Here is a 22465-nt window from a genome sequence, read left to right as displayed (position 1 = left end):
GTGTGGCTCTTCCCTCTTAGGAAAGGTCTTGCTTCAGACGATATTCTTTGGAGCTATCAATTGAGGCTAATTTTCTGACTCCAATGAATTGATTCATGTGAATTAAATCATTTGTCTGAGCATCTTAATTGATTTCATCCAACTAAAATCCATCTGTGTAGATTAATGAATTTCTTTATTATACTTACATTTCCACCCTGGTCTTCTGGGCTCCACCCCCCTCCAGGCACTGTCCCTCCAACCAGCCGGTGCTGTCTCTCAGTCCGGCCACGCGGAACCACACCTGATACCATGTTCCTGCAGTCCCCACACCTGGAGTGCCTTTCTCCCTCTATTTTACGAAGCTCTTCTAAGGAGTCCAGGCACGTGTCGCCTTGCCCCTGGAGCCCTCCGGAGTTCTTGGGCAGACTTTCTCCTTCCTGTTTTGATGATGCATTCTTTTGTTTTTTAAAGATTTATTTTTATTTATTTTTTAGACAGAGAGGGAAGAGAGAGAGAGAGAGAGAGAAACATCAATGTGCTGTTGCTGGGGGCCGTGGCCTGCAACCCAGGCATGTGCCCTGACTGGGAATCGAACCTGCAATGCTTTTGTTCGCAGCCTGCGCTCAATCCACACGGAGCTACGCCAGCCAGGGCTGACGATGCGTTCTTTGTGCGTGCCCCTGTTTCCGCACAAGTGGGGTTGGAGACTGTTTCATCGGCATCGCTAGCTCACTCGGCACGAGCTCACCGTCCGCACTCCAGTCACTGGGCTCAGCCACGCCGCCCTGAGGGAGATGGGCTTGTCTGACTCAGAGGGAGTCGCAGGGCCATGGAAGAAGGACTTGAAAGCACCTGGGTGAGTGGGACATGCTGAGTCTTAGAAGGAAAGACACCCTGGGGTCTTGGGGAAGGACCCTCCAGCCCTCTCGGGGTTGCGAACGCTTGGGAGCTGTTGGTGGAAACACCCCAAGGGTGCCAGGCTCTCCTTGCCCTGCGCGCCCTCAGCCTCCGTGGAATGATGGGTGCCGCTGAAAGATGCCCGGTCTGGACCATCGCCCAGGCTGTGTCCGTGAGAAGACACATACCCAGGGCAGGTCCCTTGGGCATGCTGCCCTCCTTTCTTGTCAATGAAATGGGTGTAATACTACCGGCCTTCTGGCAGATGATTGGCGGGGGGGGGGGGGGGGGGGGGGGTGGGCAGCTGCTGAACACTCGGAGGAGGAAACGGGCTGTGACGGATGCTGTTATCTCTGTAAGACAGAGCGTCCCTTCTACCGAAAACCGCTCTGTGCACGGAACTCCAGGGGCTCTGCTACAAGATGCGGGAAGCTAAAATTATGACAGGTGTTGGGACGGTGAAGAGAGGCAACCCTGGGCTTCCGTTTCTCTTGAACTTCGGTGCATGTGCGGCCTGTTGCACGGAACCTCTGGGTTTCCTCTGAGGTTTACGAGGGCTCCAAGCTGTCTTTGAGGTGGAGCCGGCCAACTCTCTCTTACGTAGGGCAGACCCAGCGCACGCCGAGATGTGCGCCTCCCAGGGGGAATTTCCCCAGTGGTTCTTCCTGGCCTGATAGAAGTGACCCCTCCTGGCCCCAGACTTAGCCAGACACGTGTGGCTATGCTCGGCGGGTTTCGAGAATTGCCGTCGCGTTCAGATTTCCTCTCGTGGCCTTGACAACTGTGCTCAGCCGTGAACAGCAGTAGCCTGCCAGTGTGAGTTGCAGGGCGGACAGATCCATCACGGGTCTGAGTAGCTTTGCGCTGCACCACGGTGCTAGAAATCGCAAAATTAATCAACCGGTAGAAAGACACCCTTGAAGGTGAAGGCGGGGAAGATGGGAACGGAAAGGAACACGTTTGGACAGGGCTCTATTTATCACCGCCTCTTATGAAAACACGGGAGCGTTCGGTGGAGTGGGACGCGCGGTGGAGGGAGACCGCGGCTTCCGTGGAAGGAGACGGCGCTGTGCAACCGTTTCGACTCTCCCTCCCACACGGAGGCGCGTTTCTTCGGCGGAGTAATCTGCGATGATAGATGAAGCCCCGTGTGGCCTGTGGGGTGGGAGGGTGCAGATCTTTCTATACGTTCAGGTCCTTCTCATGAGCCCCCAAGTGTGCGTGTCACGTGACGGAGAAGGCGAGATGCTGGGCAGCCAGGGCTGAGCAGCTGGGAGGGGCGCTGTGGCGTGGAGCCGCATGGCGTCTGGAAACCCCCAAGAGTTGGGTGCAGTCACCTGGAGGTTAGCGTGCCCTCCGGCTTTGGGTAAGTGACTCTACTATAGAGCCGGAAAGAAGAGCTTGGGGGGGTGGACTCAGATTGATAAGATTGGTACTACCGGAGGCCAGGCTGTGACCCACCCACCGCGGGGACCCATTCTGCTAGTCACCAGCATTTTCCGCAGCGTTCTCTGAGAATGGCGGGTCCCTGGGGAAGGTCTCAGCAATCTCAGTTGTAAATCTTTTCTGTAGGCAAACAGGCATGAACCATTGAGTTGTGCTTTTCTTTCTCCACGCAAATAAAAAGGAAATTCAATGTTTGATCTCTTCCTATAGCACTGCATTGGATTCCTTGATGGGTATGGCTTTCCTTGGGAATAAAGAAATGATCACAAAGAAAAATCCCATCAAAATCCGCAGTGCTCTTCGCAAACAGGAGGAAGGTTTTTCTCACCCGTGGCCTCTAGGGATCCACTTCCATTTCCTCCGTTTGCCTTGCACGGGGAGCAGCCAGGAGTACTCATTTAACCTCCCGATGCCATGGGCATGCCTGCAGCCCTAGCGAATGCTAATTAGGGGACGAGCAGACTCCTCAGGGGCTGCTCACTGACTCGGTCCAGTAGCATCCAGGACGGAGAGGCAGGGTTCTCCTAAGCTATGGGCCCCAAGTCACCCACCAGAGGTGGCAAATTCCCAGGGAAAGTATCAGATGAATCCGTGAATGAGCCAAACACTAGGAGGGAGGGCAAGAGGGGAGGGGTGGGTGCAGGTCCAGAGACTGGGGTCCCTGAGGAGGGGGGAGGGTGCGTTTATCTGGATCTTAAATGATGCGAGGGGCTCTCGTCTTGGTTGGAAGCAGTTTTGAGGCAAATCTTTCCCTAGATTAGGGAGTCTCTGTTACAGTAAGGACCTCAGAGATTACATTAAAAAAAAAGCAATGTGAGCCTCATATTCTGTATTCATGATGGTTAGGACTTGTCCACATTGATATGTTTATGGCCTTTAAGTAAGAATTTATCCTAAATTAAACCCCGAGTTGAGAAAGAAAGAAAAAAAAACCTTGGAGAGCAGTGTGTCCAAACTTTGGTTTCCCAGGGAGGTTGAGTGACGTGCCCAAGGTCATACAAATGAACGTGACATCTGGTTAAGGAACGACACGGGCTGAACCCATTCCAGTGATGTCGCCGCCAGCACCAGCTCCGTGTTTTCCGTCTGCCCGGCTGGGTTTCTCCCGCTCCTGCCTGGTGCCCCCTTCCTGGACCCTGTGATTCTGGACACACTGCGCCAGCTCGAGGCTGCAAACACGCCACCCCCCCACTCCTCGCCCGCCATTCCCATTCTCCCCGCTCCCCCCCGACCCTGCACCTCTGTTCTCTTCACGATCACTGACGAGACTTTCACGTGCACACTTCACTTTAAAATTATAAGGTTAATACCTTTACCCTCCTTTCACTGTCAGGTTAATCAAAGGTCTTTACCCTCCTACGAGACCTCAGAAGATGTTCAAGTCCAAGTACGAGAACCCTCTACCATCGTCCAGTACGTCGCTTCTGTCATATTTTTCAGGTTAAGGTAAAACTTGCAGGGAACTGAACAGATGTGGGTGGACAGCCCTACCTGTTCTAGCCCAGACATAGACTCAGTGTTTATGTCAGTGTAGCCCCGCCCCAGTGAAAATGGGGGGCAGTCCCACCAGCTCCCCTCGGTCCTTCTTCCGGTCCATCTCTCCCCTCCACAGGCCCCTGCTGCTGTGACTTTTATCACCGTAAATGACTTCCGCCTGGCCTACAATGTCCCCATGAATAAACAGAGTATGTCTTTTCTGTGTCTGGTGTCTTTTGTTCAATGTGGTTTTTTTGAAACTCATCCATGTTATTTTATGTAGATCAATAGTTCAGTGATTCCCAAAGTGGACCACTGGGGGTCCCTAAGACCCTTTGTAAGGGGCCCATGAGGTCAATAGTATCTTTGGTTCACAGCCCGCACTCAATCCATTGAGCTACGCCAGCCAGGGCAACAGTATCTTATAATTCTACAAAAGTGCTATTAACCTTTTACATTCTTATTCTCTCGTGAGAGTGCCGCATAATCTCTATATGTATATATGTATATACGTATGTATGTATATATGTAACCTTTCTACACGCACGCATGTAGATATCCTAGTGGTCCCATTCCTGAGGAGGGCTCCAATACAGGGGCCGTACAAATGAATAGAAATCCTCTCCATCCTGTGAAGTCTCTCCCCTCCTTCGCCGCGAGCAGACACAGGCTGCCTGGCAAGGTCGGCCCGTGGCCATGGGCTCACTCCTTCCCCCAGAGACCGAAAGATTTCAGTTACAGTGGATAAAAAATGTGGCTCCATATATGCTCGGATTTCGAAGGAGTTACCCAGTATAACCTAAAAATGACAGTACAAATGATAAATAAAAATCGATTCTTGTTTTGTTTTGAAAGTGTATTCCTTTAAGAGCTCCTGGCGAACTCCCCCCCAACACCAAAAACCCCCAAACACCAAAAACCCCCAAACACCAAAAACCCAGCATTATTCCTGGACAGAGTCTTCAACACTGTCTTGCCGCTGTCCATCCGAGTATGTGGCCCATGCCCCCTGGATTGAGGAAATAAATAGTGTTACCCTTTGGGGGGTGCATTTCAGCAACAAGTTTCCAAATCGTTTCCTTTAGAAGGGGGCTGCAGGTGACAAGGGATGGCAGGTTCCTTTCACTCCAGCTGCTCCCCCTCGTCCCCATGGACGCCCCCTGCCTTGTCACCCCCATGAAGTAACCGTCCCCAGGCCTGCAGCGGAGGGTCTTTGCCCTCCCCAGTCTCTTTGCTCCTGTCACCGAAGGCCGCCTTGACATTGACCCCCATGTCTCTATCGTCCGCAGGTGCCATCTTAGTGTGGATGGTAGACTTTTCCACTAGACCCCAGAGTCTCCCCCATTTTGCTCAGGGAGCCCCGGGAGAAGGGACAGGTGTGGAGACCCTGAGGCATGTCTGCCCCAACGCAAGCTCGGGCTCAGCCCCGCCTTCGCACCAGCCCCGTCTCCTCTGAGTCCCGGCAGGACACCCACGGGAGGGCCCATGCAGCCAGCAGAGTGCAGATCCCCGACGCCAGGCGGAGCCTCCTCCCGGAGCCACGCTTCTCGGAGGACCGGGGCCCCCCTTGGCTTCTCCGCTTTCTCCAGTGTCTCTTTAAAGGAGTCACTGTTGGTGTTTTCCAAAGCCCCCTTCCCATCTGCTGCTAGACAAGGTGTCTGACTAAATTGCATTCTGTGACGCATGCTGGCTGCAAGCTAATAAAAGAATAGCCAGGTAAGTAGTCCGTAGGTTTTTAATCAGAAGACGATATTGAACTGGAGATAGTAAAACCCTGGCTAACCGCCTGCAGATGCCGAAACTCTATAAAGGGACAGAGTGGGTCAGCGCGGTTTACCGCCCTAATATGCTCCCCTTTGTTTTGCACAGAGCGTTCTTATTGGACTTAATAAACTATCAGTTTTATTGTGTACAGTACATAACTCCTGGAGTTTTACTGTAGTAACGGTAATCCCAGCACAGCTGAGAGATGAAACAGATCACTCCGTGGGCGGGTATTCCGAAACGCAGAGAACTAAAGACCAACCTGTTGAAGACACTTATTGGCACCAAGCAATCTGACGTTTGGAAAAAAATTGAATACATCACCCTTGAAAGTAATGTTTCATTTCCCCATTCCTGAAGGTGGTGCCGCATATGATATCGACTTAAATGGACCCTTGAAACATTGAAGCATTTCACCAGAAAACCTGCTATAAATTCACCAGGATCGTTATGAAATGAAACCCCGGGGGAAAGATGGGCTATAAAAAACAATGACACCCTTGCTCTCCCTCAAAGTTCTCGTAGAAGCACTGGCTCACAATACCAGGCAGGAGAAACACCGCCCTGGGAGCTTGATGAGTTTTGCAGACTTTCTCCCACTCCGTGGTCCGGTGAAGCTTGTGATTTGGGTATTGTGTGCGTCGGATGCGATGTAGACACAAAGGACGGTTGGCAGTCATCTTGCTTGCCGTTACTCTTGAGAGTGCTCGGTTGAAACTAGGTTCATGGAACCCTAACTTGGCCAAACAACAGCCAGAGAAATGATCCGTTTATCACTGGCGTGCCTCAAGGGGAGGTTTGCTGTTGCTTTTGCTTGAGACTTGGGCTGGTCAGAGAGAAGGCAAAATAGCGGGCTTGAAGACTGAGTCGGTTTCCCGAGAGACACGCGAAGTTATCAGCATGGTCCGCACGAACCCAAGGAGCAGAGGCTTTAGGTTGAAATAAATATCACATTTGCTTTTCCTGCCTGTTTGCATTTTAGAGCCACAGAGCCGATGTCCCAAAATTTTGAAAATATTTTTTAGACCAATAAGCAAGCTGAACTTCTAGGGATCTGTGTTTTCAGCCTGATCCTCACACAGACTTTGAAACAAGGATCGTGTCTTCAATTTCCTTTGCTCCCTCTTGCTGTCTCCCAGCGGCCAGAAGACAGGAGATGGCTCGCCGGCTGTCCTGCCCCATTCGGTTGGTTCGCCTGGGACTGGAGAGGACACAACGGGACATGGGGTCGTATTCTTATCCACAGGGTTGGCTTCCCTCGGGGAGGGGTGACAGGGTGCAGGGACAGCCTAAACTGTGACTGAGCATCTGCCTCCACCGTTGGGTCCCCTGCACTTCGTGTTTCTCTTTTCCGGACACAGGTTGTGCGACAGGTTGGAGGTTACCTTCGGAGAGCAACTTCCTATTTTGTAAAAACCTCTTCCCTGCCTTCTGGATTCAGCTGTTCTTTTTCACCTCAGGTTCATGATCTTCTGACCCGAGAAAGAGTCACAGTGACCCTGTCCACAAGTCTGGAACAGGATCTGTTGTTTCTCGTTTCCTCCTGTAAGAAGCTGGGACTCTGCATGACCTGGGGAGGTGGATGGGTTGGAGGGTGGAGTTTGTTCCCAGGAGACCCCAGAAGAATCAGTGACCCCCCGCCACACACACACCCCTGAAACCTGGATTTATTTTCTTGAACAATGGAAGGACCGTCAGCCACGGGTGGCACAAGCACCAGGGCAGGAGAGAGAAAGTGAAGCTTCGGATAAATGGTCCAGTTTGCTGAGGAAGGCTGTTCTGTGTGGCGTGGGCCCAGCTCTTACTGGGAGATGCACAGGGCCCATGCCCACAAATAGGTTCTCCCGTAGGGAATCAGGCCTGCAATGTACTTAGGCCGCCACGAGCCTTGCTTTTTGCTAAAACTCCCTCACCCTGAATTGAGGACATTTACTGCACAGTAACTTCCTAAAATCCATGCTAAACCTTCCAAGGATGAGTGTAACCGGTCCAACTACTTTTGCCTTTTCATTTGCAAATATCCCTCTTCTGTGATGTGATCATCAGTATCCTCTCCTTTGTCTTCTGTAAAAGGTAACCACCTAAAGCAAGCCTGTGCGTAGCTAATGAGGACCTTCTTGTGACGTGCCCAGTAAGACAGTGAAAGCTCACTGGAGTGAGGACCAAGGCTTTTGCTCCCCTTGAGAGAAAAGCCATGCTGTCCCTTTTCCTCCACCGGACTCGGTAGTCCATGTGAATGTCTCATATTTCATCCATAATGACGCGGACCCCACGAGCCGGGGTCCCCATCAGTTTGCCATTGTGCGGTGGCGGGCCCTGGATGGTGCACACTCTCCAGGAGATGCAAGTGCCATGTGCCCGGCACCGAGACCTGCATGAACATCTGCGGATACAGGTCATCGTGACACTGGATCGTCAGGAGAGAACACAGACCCGTCCCGATGTGGAAAGATGAACCTCCAGGCGTCACGCTGCCCTTCTTTTCTGCAGCGTGGATAGGACCCACGCATCTCTAGTAGGATAGCCACTTGCGGTGGTTTCTCCTTCACCGGTAACATGTCATCCACATGCTCTACCACTTATTTTATTATTCTTTTCGACTTGTGACAAAGAGCGCAGGGCGGTGACGTTGCTCACCCAGATTTTGCTGGCCGTAAAATCATCTTCTCCGGCGACTGGGCAGGAACTGGGCGACATGGTCACGAGCACCTGGGAAGCGTGCGGAGAACGCTGAGCTCTCGTGAGAACGGGGATGGGACGCATTTAGGAGACGATGTTACCTCGGCACAATGTGGGAAGACCTCGAATGCGCCTATCGGGAAAGACAAAATATGATGAGGGGTTAAGCACTGGGAGGCAGCGAACATCAATAACTCCTGCTATGTTCACGGAATTGAATTACGAGGCACCCACTACAATGTGAGGGAGCTAATAACAATCAGTGTACTTGACAATCATTACTTGTACTTATTATCTTACAGGTTTATTCTTTTTTCTGCAGAGCAAGCATGATTAGCTATTAAAATTAATTATACTTCAAAGGGACACAGGCCAAAAAAGAAAATATGCTGGATGTAATTGGTATTACTGTTTTACTAAGTGTTTTCTGAAAAGTATTAGCCTGGTATTATTAACACAAAGCGAGAAAAGCAGTTTCCACGGTCCTACAAGTTTAGAAAATTCCGCACGTGCATCTGACTCTTGGGCAGTTATAATCCATGTTACAGTGTCGTAGGCTCTGAGTTATCTCAGGGAAAAGAAAGGCATTTAATGTGGTTTAACCCTACCTTTTCTGCACTCGTTTTATGAAAGAGTGCCTTTTGCCCAGGCTCTAACATCTGACAGAATGGTAACCTTACCTCGAAGAAAAGCTAACCTGTATTTATTAGTGAAGAATGGATTTCTCATAGGCACCAGGGGAAATCAAGACTTCGGTGTGTTATACTTGGTGCATGGTATTAACCTGCAGGGCTGTACCCAGAAGGTGACTTACTGGGTTTGTTCCCTCGTGTCTCTCTAAGATCAGATGTACCGGAGTCTGACATTGCACAGAAAAATCATTCATTTTATGAGAACAATAGTTAATATTTGTAGAGTCCTCGTTACAAAACCCTGGGAGGAGCACACTAGTATAATCTCCATTTTACAGGTGAGGATATTGCCGTGGCCGGGACTTGAACTCAGGCTTTCAGCCTCGAGACCCATGACCGCCGTGCTGCCTGCCATCCCCCTCTGAGTGGCTCTGCAGCACCTGGGGAGAAGCGAAACAGGTAAGTGACTGCGACCACAGATACCGGGGGTCATGGATATGCGGTGATTCCGTTGGCGTCTCTGTGAAACCTAGGAGGAAGAGGCCAGGCATCCATGTGCTAAGAAACAGCTGAAAGGCAAATGGCTTTACCATGGCCGGAATGATTTTAAACTGAGGAAGGGCAGAGCGTGTTGGAGAAAACCAGGGTGCATGGCATCATGGGAGGGGTTTCTGGTGGTTCAAGGTGCCACTGTTTGTTTCACGTGTGGTTTCCCAATCTCCAAGGTTATGGCTGCGGCCCCAGCCCTATCACATCCTATCGGGCCTCTCAGCACGGCCAGAGCCCCCTGCCGGACTCCGTCTGCCACTCCTGCCCCTCCGTGACCTGTGCCTGCACAGCGGCCAGCGTGAGACTGCACGGCCAAGGTGAGCGCTGTGGGATTCCCCTGTTCAGGTCCTGCCGCGGCCCTGTCTTTGAGTCAGTAAATCCCAAGTCTTGAAAACGCCCTAGAAAGCCCTGCTCCCTGCCCCCTCACCCCCACCGCCCACCTGGATCACTCCGCTTCCACCACACCGATCCTTTCGCTGAGCCTCATACACGCGCACGGGTGGTTCTCTTTGCTTCCGCACTGCTGCTTTGTGTGGCCAAGAGGTGTTGCTCATAGGAGTGTATAAAATAGCGCCCCTCCCCTCTCTACTCTTTCCCAAGCCTCCTTCATTTTTCCTTACGTCACTAATTAGTGACGTCAGCACTATGACGCTTGGCATCATGCGTATATGGTTATTGTTGAGATCCTATGCTCCGTGAGTGGCAGGGACTTTATCTGTGTTATTTCGAGTTGCAGTCTGGCTATGGAGACCTCGGCACCTAATGGATTTCACAAGAAATGTTTGTCGCGCATCTGCTTAGCAGGTCCCCCACCCAGGAGGAGCACAGCCAGCAGAAGCGCAGGTGGGGAAGCAGGTGAGCGGCTGAGCCCCGTGGTTCTGGGGCTCGCCAGGGTCGTGTAGGGCTGCAGAAGGGGGCGGTCAGCAAGGGGGTCTGGCTCCTTTCACACCACCTCCCCATTTCCACGGATCCTGGATAGTTTTGTATCAGAAACGCTGGGATGTGGGGTACAAAAGCCTGCGAGGTTTTCACCAGGAAATGCTCTGGGGTCCAAAGGGAAGCGGGTCTGATACACTGACTCGACTCCTAGAGACCCCTCTCGGCCCAGCCCCGACTGCTCCTTCCGAAATGTGGCTGTAAAGTAATGGACCTGCAAACTGTTCTGGGTAATTATGGCGTTCCCGGCGTGAGCGCGGGCTGTCGTTAGCCACGCTTATGGACACCAGCTTGTCGCGGTTGGCTCTCAGCCAGGCCGGGAAACTGCCTTCCATTGAGAGGACACAGGTTCAAGGGGATAATTAGGCCGAGTGCTGTGCAAGTCTGTTGATATAAATGTGCTACAGATTAGCCTTTTCCCCTCTCCTTGCTGAGTAACGATCTGAACGAACAGGTGGTAAGCTAATGGGGGGACGTGAAATTAATACTTTGTTTCCTGGTCCCGCCTTTGTTGTTTTTGTCGAGAGGATTTCTTCAGAATCTTCAAACACATTGCCAGCACCTTTTCCCTCCCGGTCTTATTTAGTTTAGTCTAAAACCTTTGCCCCAAAGGGAGCTGAGCCATGCAGGTTTTCAAAAGGAGTTCCCCTGCTTTTGTGGGAAGCGATCCAGCAACACACATCTGGGAAATGGAACAATTAAAAACGACATGAAGTAAAACACAAGCCTTTTTTGCACTGGCGATGAAACTCCGACCACAGCTCCATCTCAGGCTCCAAATGTCAGCCCAGCCTGAGTCCGAGCAGTGTATGCATGCTTGGGAAATGCTCCAGGCAGCTACGATGCAGCCACTCGTGCCTCTGGAATGACAGGGCTTCTTGCACGGTGAGTGATGGTTTTCATAAGGGGCATTCTCCTCACAGGTACTAATGACCCCGGAGCTTGCCTCTGCATATCAGTTGCCATGCTTCAAAAGCAAAACAACAAACAACTCAGTCCTGTTCTTCATGATGGTCAAACCAATTTCCTTCCCTCATCTGTGGACTCAGTAGAATGTTTCAGAATTAGTGTAGAAGGATCTGGAGACTCAGGCTTTCTTCTTTCGTGGGAGATCCTCAGCAAGAAAAATGTATCTTGTGGGATGCACATGTGTGTGAGCAACCAAGCAAATGCCTGACCTCCCTGCAAAAACTAACAAGCGAAAACCCATACGTTCAAAATGGTAGAAAATTCTGTGGCGTGCAGCTCGTTCTTCCTCCACCTTTTCCACCCTGCACGGCACGGCAGTCGGGAGAAAGTCACCCAGAGTCTCGGTTCCTCCTTCGGGGTGGCAGGAAGGGAACAGAACGTTTTGACAGTGTTCTTGCTGGTCTAGAAGCTGCCCAAGGGACTGGGTGCTGTTTTGCCAACTCAGAGTGCCAATGGGAACAGTGGCAGAGTCACATTAAATGTCCATTGGAGGCTGCTGGAAGCCACGGTGGGCGCAGTGGCACATGAGTCCTGTAGGGGGACTGCAGATCTGTGGGTGCCCGGGAGCCCGAGATTATAGGCAGAGAAATGCAATGGAGTATCCAAGGCCCTGGGCATAAGCAGGGGTGAGACTTACAGGGAAATCAAGACACTTAAAAGCAACCGCCTGTGCAGGGGCCTGGGGAAGGGAGGCTAAGACACACATGCATGTGGCCCAGGGAGGACCTGGCCCCAGAAAAGGCCCAGGGAGACTTGCATGTGTCACACCAGGTGTCCCTCTGCACAGAGGTGTCTGCAAAGACTGGGAGTTGGGACTGGTTTTCTGAGGCTCCAGTTCCAGCAAAACATCACAAGGCGTACAAAGAAACAAGACAGCCCAAGAAACAGGACTGTCTCGAATAGGCTCGGGGAGCTACAGGAAAACATGGACAGATAACGAGAAGAAACCACTAAGATGACACGTGAGCAAAATGATATTATTAACAAAGAGACAGGAATTATACAAAATAACCACGTCGAAATTCTGGAGCTGAACACTGTAATAACGGAATTGAAAATTTTCACTGGAGTGGGTCAACATGAGACGGGAACACGAGGAAGAAAGAATAAATGAACTTGAAGGCAGGTCGTTTGACATTATGGAGACTGAAGAACAAAAAGAAAATAAAAGGGGAAATGGGGAAAAAAGAGAAGAGAGCCCCAGGGACTTATGGGACAGCATCCAACGGACCCATATGTCCGTCACAAGAGTCCCGGATGGAGAAGAGAAGGGGGAAAAAAACAGAGAGTTGATTTGAAGAGGTAATGGCCCCAAACTCCCCCAAATTGAGGAAAGGTGTGAGTAATACAAGAAGTTCAACAAATTCCAAGTAGGTTAGGTCCAAAGACATGCACACAGACACATTATGATCAAACTGCTGCAAGTCAAAGTCAAAGGGGAACCTTGAAAGCAGCCAGAGAAGAGTGACCAAGGGGGAGGTCCTCAGCGAGACTGCCCAGCAGGTTGCCCAGCAGATGCCTTGCAGGCCGCCAGGCAATGGGGCGATATAGTCAAAGTGCTAAAAGACTGAAAAAACAATTCTGTTGTCTGGCAGAACTATCCTTCAGAGAGGACAGAGAAATAAAGATTCCCATATTAAAAAACAAATAAGGTGGGGTGGTTTGTTACCATTAAGCTTGCCTTACAGGAAATGTTAAAGGGAGTCCTTCCAGTTGAAACAAAAAGATGCTAGGCAGTAACTTGAAGCTGAACAACATACAGAGTTTTCTGGCAAAGATGAATCTGTAGGCAAGTACAAAAACCTGTGTTATAATGTTGGTTATAAGTCCACTTTCTATTGTTGTATAGGGCTTAGAAGACAAAAGCATAAAATAATTCTGAAAGTATGGTAACATGTATACACTTGCAACATCATAAACGAAATGTGGGACTCATGCTCCAACGAATGTGTGAATCCTGTAGACGTCATGCCAAGCGAAGGCAGCAAGTCACAAGAAGACCAGGAGCCTCTAACTCCCCTTGTGGGCGGTACCTCGAGTAGTCGAACTCCTGGGGACAGAAAGTGTGGTGGCAGGGGGCTGGGGGGCAGAGGTCCGCGGTCAGGGGGCTGGGACTTGCTCCCAATAAGTACAGAGTTGCAGTTCGCGAAGACGAAAAATTCTGGAGACGAAATGTGCCACCATCTGAACTCGACACTTCAAAACAGGTATTAGGATGAATTGTATGTGTATTTTCTCACGATTAAAAGTATAAAAATACGGGCTTTGGAACTAGGCAGCCTTGACAGGCCGTGATTTGGAGGTTCAGGCCTCTTTGAGTCCTAGCTGAGTGACTTGAAACAGGCAACCTGCACGCTCTCATCTTCAGTGTCCCGTGATGACGTGACAAGGAGCCTGGGTGCCCCACAAAGTGCCTGGGACATGGTTTAGAAAAAGTAATGATGAAAAGCAATCAAGTAAACAGTAAAGACAACAAGGTCTTCAATGGCAGTTCTCAAGGGCAATTCTATTCCAAAAGGCTCAGATAAGTGCCATTTTATTTTCAGCGTTAGTGTTTGCCAATGCTTCTGTGAACCCAGATTTTGGACCATGGCAAAGCCTCCTTGAAGCCTCACAGGGCAGTGGGCGAAGACGAGAATTGTTTTCTCGCTTGTGTTACTGTTCCCTCCACAACAAACTTCTCAAAAGCTTCTCCGGAGTGAGGAGGCAGGGGGAGGAGGGAGGGAAGGACGAGAAGAGATACGTGAGCATGGATATGTTTCCCGTTCCGTAAACATACTCCTACAGGGTACCTCACTGATGCTTTCTGAAAACCCGTGTTGGGTCCTTTCCCTGCCCCGGCCACACACACACGCTGTTTCACGCAGAGCCAGCATCCACAGAGAAAGGACCCAAGACCCCCTGCGTTCTCACTCACTCAGCCTTCTGCGCCAGCTCGACGGGGGGAGCCCGGGGCGAGGAGACGGGGAGACGGGGACACAGCTTCCGTTCCATCCCGCAGCTCCCAGCCCTGTCTTATCGGAACCCCGCCCAGGGAACCCCGGCCTTGGCTTCAGCTGGCTTCTTGGTGACTCGTTTAGATTTCAAAACCCTTGTTTATATGGATTTATTTGGGAAAATAAAGCCTTAAAATAGAAGCCCAGGCTTATCATGGGAAGGCCTTTTCCGACCAATGTATAAGCAACAAACTATTTGGTTTATTTTTTCCTTCTCTTTGAGATAGAGTCCATGCCGAGAGGAAGTCGGTGTCAAGGATTTGGACAAACAGCTAAGATTTGAGGGCTGGCTTTCTTGGGGTGGGGGAGGGTTTCTTTAATACTCGGTCAGACGTGGGCACTGCAGGTTTGCGGCAATTATTTAAAAAATGAGAGAGAAGAAGGAAAAAGAAGGGAGGGAGGGAGGGAGGAAGGAAGAAAGCAAGGGAGGAAGGGAGGAAGGAAGGAAGGAAAGCAGGCATTTTTATCTCATTGGAAAACGCCTTTTTAACAGACCAAGGGGACGCATGGGCTCCGGGCGTGCCTCAGGCAGGAGCCCCGGCCTCTGTAACTGGGGTCTCCCCTGCCTGTGCCCCGGGCAGCTACTCCGGCAGCCTGCAGAGCAGCCTCCCGAGGGGGAGAGGAGCTACTCCCGAGCCCAAGCAGGGAGGCAGGTGACTGAATGCGGAATAGTCCCCGAGTACAGACACTTTTGCTTTTGCTTTTCTTCCTGGAAGCAGCTCCGGCCTGGGGAAATGGGCCTGTCTTACTACTGTCCCCATCTAGGGCCGGGGACATGATGGACCCGTGACCAGCAGCACGACAAACTTTGGTGGGAAACAGTGGGTTCTGGAGCTCAGGGAGGGCTCTGCGGATTCCCACGGACCTCGCCCTTGTCTACCAGGCAGTGCGGCTGAGCTGAGTGCAGAAAGCTGTGAAGGAGATTTCAGGTTCGGGGGGCTGGGGTGGGGCAGAGAGAAGGGGAGCAAGACCTCACTCTGGTGGGCAGCCAGCCCTGCTGCTCGAAGGCTGCAGAACTGAAAGCTCCTTCCTGAGAGCATGTGACAGAGAGAGAGAGAGAGAGGGAGGTAGGGAGAGAGAGAGGGAGAGAGATTACATCAGAGGATCAAAGCCGGCACATTTTTGTGGCGGGATGGAGATTACAGCAGAGAGTGAAGCGATGTTAAAAGCCCCCCCACATTGTCACTGGCGGCAGCCCCTCCCCATTCTGGCCCGTGGGGACTGTTCTCTCACAAGCCCTACCCTGGGAGGAGAAATCAGTTTGGCCCGTGGCCTAAGGGTTATGGCTTTGAAAAACAGCCACAATACACGAACAACAAGTTACAAACGCTGGAGGCCACGGGGCTCCCCAGGGACTCGCCTCGGGCTGTGCTGGTCTCCTGCTTCTTCTCTGGGAGGCGGGGAGGGGTCTCAGTGAGGCCTCAGGCTCTCGGGGAACAGCGCCCCCACCTTGTTGCCAAAACCCACCCTGGTTGTTTGGGGTGGGCCGGACAGAGAAACATTGTTCCTTCATGGGCTGAGACAGGGTGGGCATGGCAGGGATAATTGTCCTGTTGTGCACGCAGTATGAGTTTTGGGTCATCTGACAAATCGTTTTCTCTAGAAGAGCTAGAGAAGCAACCAGGAGAGCAACCTGGAAACTGTTTTGGGCTGGGGATCAGTGACATCAGCAAACAGGGCCCCGCCCCCATCACTAAGTCACAATGTGGACAAAGTGGTGCGTTCTTTTCGTCTTCCCTCCTTCCCCTAAACACGCACGTGTTCGTTCCAGGTCCAGACGTTATTAGTTCTCTCCATTCTTACCGACTCGTTCTGACTCTGCTCCCCACGTGGCACTCCAGTTTTTTTCTGATGTCAAGATCTAGAAAAAAGCTAAGATACTCCTGACATGTCAGTGCTGGAGAACTGGGGACCAATATGGGGATGACAACTGTCCCCCCCCCCCACCCCCGATTCCCGTTCAATTCTTTCACTGGTTCTGTCTCTTAGGGACTGTTCAACATGTAAAATGAGTTCAAAGCTCCATTCATGTTCCACAAAAATATCTTTTTCGACTTTTCTTCCTATTCAAAATCAAGATTGCTTCTCATAGCTACCCCAGGGCCTGTGTGCCGCCCAGCAGCCATTTCTAGGAGCACCTTCTAGTCGCCAAGAGATGCAGAGGGTTACTGTTATACAGTCACGGTCTCTGCCACTGACCGGTGACCAGACACGCCTGCTGTCGGCTGCTCAGAAGCACGCAAAGACAATGAACCAGAGGCATATTCTCTGAGCTTCCTGGCTGCCAGTTGTCACTGGCAAAAACTGCCCTTTGTGTTTGTGATTACGTATCTCTCCGGCCAGGGCCTTCTCCCTTTCTCCAGAGACTGTTTAGTCTTTCCTAGAACTCTGGGTTGCGTTTGCAAGAGGCACCAGGCTTTGTGTTAATACCGAGGCTCTGAAACCACCGCGGATAATGACTGAACCAGCTGCCTCTCGTGGTCTTGAAGAGTGACCTCTCTTTAGCAATAACTGCCACCTAATACCTCCCTCTCAAATACTAGGTCAACAGAGAGTCCTTTGGCTGATTTTTCCATCAACAGGCTGGGGAATTGGGAGTCGGCCCCAACTGCCTGGATACGTCTCTTTCTCCAGCCTCTCCCTGTGCCTGCCTGTGTTAGTGCAATGAATACAATGTAACGATGGTGCTATTCGGATCCTGTCCTACCCAGAAAACGTACTGCCCCCCAGCACCCCCACCAACATATACACACAGAACACACGCTGACAGCACCTTTGTTACAAATACAGGCTCTGGCTATTTGAATGGTACGTGCGTTCAGCTTCCGTCTTCATTCAGGGCTCCTCTGTCTTTGCCCAATTATGAAACACCTCCAGTTTCAGCCAGCGCCAAGGCACCCAGCCTCCGAGGAGCAGTGTGAGTGAGGTCAGAGCTTAGATTTCTTGGGTGACGCGCTCCCCGGGGTCAGTGCGTGGGGGCGGGTAGTGGTGGTGTGACCTTTGAAAGGGGTGTCACAAGACTGTGGGCCCGTTGCTCGGAGGAAGTGATCCCGGAAGGGAGACGGTCCCTGGGAAGAGGTGACAAACTCAAACCGAAGTGCTTGGTTTCAGGCTGTTTCTGCCTTTTGATCCTTTGGCCAGTGTCCTCCCTGGGGTTTCAGACCCAGACACTCGGCGCGGGCCAGTCTCCTTCCCCGGGATTGACGGCTGGCTGTCACCATGTCATCACGGAGCTAAGGGGCATGGTCCTCACGCCCCAGCTGCAACCTGGCTGCCTCACTGTTAAACTTTTGGCTGTTTCCATGCTGTATATGATCAACCACAAATCACTAGGGAATGTGTTCATAGGTAAAACTGTCCAGCAGGTAATGGCAGAGCCCCTGCAGTTGGAAATTTTTGCACCCAGATTTGGTCTCTATTTTGCTGGCTATGCGGCCGGGGTTGGGGGGGCTGCGTAACCCAGCCTCGTGTCTCTGGTCTGTGAGAGGTCGACCATTAAATCTACTTCCTGGGGTTAGTGGGAAGACTCCGAGGTCATGTACGTAGAGGGACAGCTGTGGAGTTTTCCATACATGAAATGCTCAAAATAATGTGTTTTTATTATTAATCATTTTGATATTTTATGATATGTGTAAGGATTAAATCGACAGAAAGATGAACACCGAATGAGAAGACAGTTTCTAGTGTCGCAAGTTCGATTCCCAGCCAGGGTACATGCCTGGGTTGCAGGCTATAACCCCCAGCAACCACACATTGATGTTTCTCTCTATCTCCCTCCCTTCCCACTCTGAAAATAAAGAAATAAAATCTTTAAAAACCAAAAAAAAAAAGAAGACAGTTTATGAAACTGAGGACATGAAACGTGTACAAACAGTGATAACAAATTCAGAGTCATCTCAGGGTCTCTTTCGGCCCATGGACGTGTTTCCACCCAAGTCGTTAGGCTTTTCTAATTGTTGTTCAAGGGTCTGGAAACCTGGGGACCGTTTGGGCTGTTGAGTAGATGCAGTGAGTTTTTCTTATGGACGAATACCACCACCAGCCCTCTCCTTCACTGCGGGACAAGTACGTGCTCCTAGGCTTAATGAAAACATTACCAAGTACACAGAACAGTTTTCTAGCGATGAGGCTCTGGGGAAAGGACATAAGCAGAAGTCCACACACAGTGGGGGACCAGTTAACCGCCTGAGCGTTTGTGGGGACAGTTGTCACCACCAAGAAAGCAGAATCTTTCACCTCGGGCTGAGGGCCCCTCCCTGCCCCATGATGCCACTTTGGAACTTTGAAGTGAGGAGACACTAGAAGGCAAACATTGCTTTTATATATATATTTTTTCTGAGGATAGAGGTAAAAGACACAGTTTTCTGAGGGTTGCGGGGAGACAAGAACATTTGCACCCATGCACACATACCCAACGGGGCAATAACCCTCCTCGGTGATTTAGGGCCGCGCACAAAGACCATTTACAATGAGACCCCTCCCCCTTTCCTTGGCTGCGCTCTCACTTTCCAGAGTCCATATGTTGTAACTGATACGAGGCGCCAGCTGCTTTGCTGCACATGTGAATGTAATAGAGGCACATTTAGATGGAATCGTTCAGTTGTGCCAGTGTATTTTCATCAGTGGCAACATCGCAACGGTAATTTGTTTTCCAAATTGGTGGTGCAGTGAGGCTTCTCGAGATGAATGGTGGGTAGTGCTAGCCAGAGCCGGGCACCAGGGGAGCCCGCTCTGCTCTGAGGACTAGGCATCGTGCTGAGCAGCCTTCTGAGTGACAGGAGCTCAGCCAGGACGTGGGCATGTCTTCACGGGCACTGGCCAATCCCAAGGTGGAAAGACAAGAGGCACGCTAAAACACGCCCATCCTATTCAAAGTATCTCATAATCGCATTCTGAATTACATCACCCATGGTGGAAAGTCTCCGGACTTGCTGACTTTCTTCTGTCTTTGTCCGACACTTGTATTCTTGGTGGAATCTCAAATCTGCCTATTTTGGAAATGATAAAACTTCTAGTGGATGCCAGGATTCCTTCAATGTCTTTGGTAAAACATAGCATCGTGGTCACGATGGCGTCTTATTCTTTCTGAGGGGGGCCATGGTATTATTCCTTAGCTCCTTCTCTTCCTTATTACCAGATTCTGGCTCATCTTGGCCAATGTTTAACTTCTTATTGCAAAATGTTAACTAGTAACTCAGGTCTCTCATGCTTTAAAAACCACCTCTCAAATTTCACTGGTGATTCTCTGACCCCAAAGCCCAGCAGATTCTTCAGAACCAGAGGTGAGTCAGTGTCTAATTTCCAAAATAGAATCTTGGGTGTGTGAGACCACGTTTCGCTGTGATGTGTAACCGTTAGCGGGACCATGTGGCTCCTTTGTTTCTCACGGACCATCAGAGCGGTGGCTGGGGCTGAGCCCCCTGGGCTGCTGTGAGAGCTGAGCCGGGATCAGCCCTGTGTGATCCGCGAGCTTGGGGACGGGCTACACGGGACAAGTGCTGGAACTGCCAGTGGGCTTAGGAAGTTAAGGTAAGAGCGGACTCAAGGCGGTTCCGGGTTCTGGAGGATCCCGGGGGGGGGGGGGGATTCCAACTTGCCCAGGAAGGCTGTCGGGTGGTTTAGACAGGAAACAGAATGCATCCCATCCTCGCTATTTCAGGGTTCCTGAGTATCCGCCTCAGAATCCCCCAGCTGAGGAACTGAATGGAATACACCTGCCCTTGTTGTCTCAGTCCAGTTCTGAGCCCAGAATGAAGGGGTTCAGAAGCTACTTTCCAAGGTTTTGAAGTTCAGGGTGGGATTCCTCACGCCTGATGTGCCCAGATGAAAAGAATAGGAAAGTAGAGTTGGTGGAGATGATGAAGAGGGAATGGATACATCGTGGCATGAGAGGCCATTGTGAGATGTGATTGGTGCTTCCCTAAGTGTGTTGGGTAAAACGGAAAAGGAGTGACACTCCTTATCAGTACTTCTTCTGTGTCCAGCGTGTCACTGCATCCTGCCAACTGTGAGGAGCATTTGGACTGGTGCACTGGTCCGTGTTCGTCTTGTTTGGAGGCTCATTAGATCCAGCAACACATGGTGTTAATTACACGCAAATGAGCTGGCCGCGAGGCGGGGTGGTAATGCTTGTTTCCTATTCTCGGTTCCCGCCGCTGCCAGGGAATCGCTGGCAGCGTCTCGGGTTCTGCTTCTCTTGACCCGCAAAATGGCGATCACGGTCATGTCCACGGTCATGTCCGCAGAGGAGGGAGAAGTGGCGTCTCAAAGGGCAACTGTGGCACGCTGGAAAGAACGTGGGCTTCGGCACTGAGAAGATCTTGGCTGAGGTTGACGGCACGGCGTTGCCTCGCTGCACACCCTTGTCCCCATCACTCAGTCTCCCTAAGCCTCCGTTTCCCCACCTCTAACCTCAGGACAGTAGTACTTGCCTCGGAGGATCGCTGTGTGAGGAGAGGACAGCACATACCCAAAAGTGCTTTGCAAATCTAACACACACTTCGGCTGGAGTCGGTCTGGGGGCCGGGCACTCTGCTAGGGGTTGAGGGTAGGTTGGCAGAGACCACACTTAATGCCCTCTGTGCACAACAGGGGGGCAGAGATGTAAATGAGTGATTGTAACGATTCTAACCCCAGAAAGTAATACATTTAATGGTGGTGAGCAGAAAGCAGAGTGGGAATAACAAAGAGAGCAAAACACAGCAGCTTGGAAACAAAAGATGAATTGAAGATCGCCTAGCAGACATATCGGGGTGGGGGGAGGATGGGACTAAAGGATGGGAATGTCACATGTGTTACTATTATTGTCCAATGTTACTTATTACCCAGATTTTACTCACACAAGCTGATATGGACCATTTGACCATTTTAATAAACATATAAAATAGAATTTTACCATGTTCCTTTGAAACTTTTAACACAAATGACATTTTAAAGTAAAAATATAATGTCGCATACATTAAAACTTCTACTCCTCAGCGGCTTTGGGAGCTGGGCTGGAGTAATGGTGAGGCGGTGTGAGTTTATCTCATAAACTACATCGACGCAAAGGCAAGTGCAGGGGTCAGGTGGTGTTACTTAGCCCTGATCACATCTACTAGCAGATGTCTGACACCTGTCTTGATATCCGCCCATTCCCCCCGGCAGTGACAATCAGGGGCTCAGTAGTAACCATCTAAGCTGCGCAGACGGCGAACCCATGTAGGAGATCGTCCTGGGAGCCCTCTTCCCAATCCCTGCCCCGCCCACGAGGTCCTGGCGAACCCAGAATCCTCTGCAAGCATCTGCCTTTCTTGCCCCGCCCCACCTGCGCCTGTGGTGCGGGGTAATGCAGTGCGGCCCCACTTCCATGGCATGAAATGGAAATCCAGATTTCTCTGTCCAGTTGGCTGTGGTGGGCTATGAACCACAAATCCAGCTTCGGCTCAAAACATACGTTTCAAAGGATTCCGTTTAGAATCTGGGCCATGGAGAAAGGTAGAACCACCTCCTACAGCTGAGCTGGAAAGCCCAGCGTCTGCTTGCAGGGGTGCCTATGGTCACCTTGGTCCCCACACTGCCGTAGTCTCCCTAACCCAAGGGCAGGATGGAGCCTGACTCCGGGATTTGAATGACACGGAAATTCACTAAATGACGGTGGCCCATTCAATGAAATCCACTCTCCCCCCTTCCCCGTTGCAGATCCGTTCAGGGAAGTTAGGGCTTTATAAAATCTATTGTTTTCTAAGAAGAGGGTTTGGAATCGACAGAAAGTTCCCAAATGTGATTCTGCAGTAAGTATTGTCTAACTGGCCTAGTTCTTCCTAATCGACAACTAGTCATCGTTGATGTTGAGGAATTTGTAACATTCAAAAGTGCCCCACTGGCTTGCCGATTAGCGAGTGGATAAAGGAGGAAAGCAAGCATCTTCTTGCAGATTGTTCATGGGATCGGTAAGCATCAGTGAGTGCCCCGACACACCCATGCCCCTGCATGACAGTCTGCAAAGAGCTGGGCACACGAAATGTGTAACCAGTGGTCTTTTCTTGCTCTGTGTCAAACGGTTCAGTAACAAAGTTAAACGTGGTATCAGGCCCGAGATAGGACATTGGAAGGGAGCTGATTTCAGAAGACAGCGCACCGAGGAAGGTCAGTTCTGTG

This window comes from Phyllostomus discolor, chromosome 15 (genome assembly GCF_004126475.2).
Source record: "Phyllostomus discolor isolate MPI-MPIP mPhyDis1 chromosome 15, mPhyDis1.pri.v3, whole genome shotgun sequence".
In the NCBI taxonomy this organism is placed as follows: Eukaryota; Metazoa; Chordata; class Mammalia; order Chiroptera; family Phyllostomidae; genus Phyllostomus; species Phyllostomus discolor.
The sequence above is the reverse complement of the archived record's forward strand: the minus strand, read 5'-3'. Positions refer to the sequence as shown.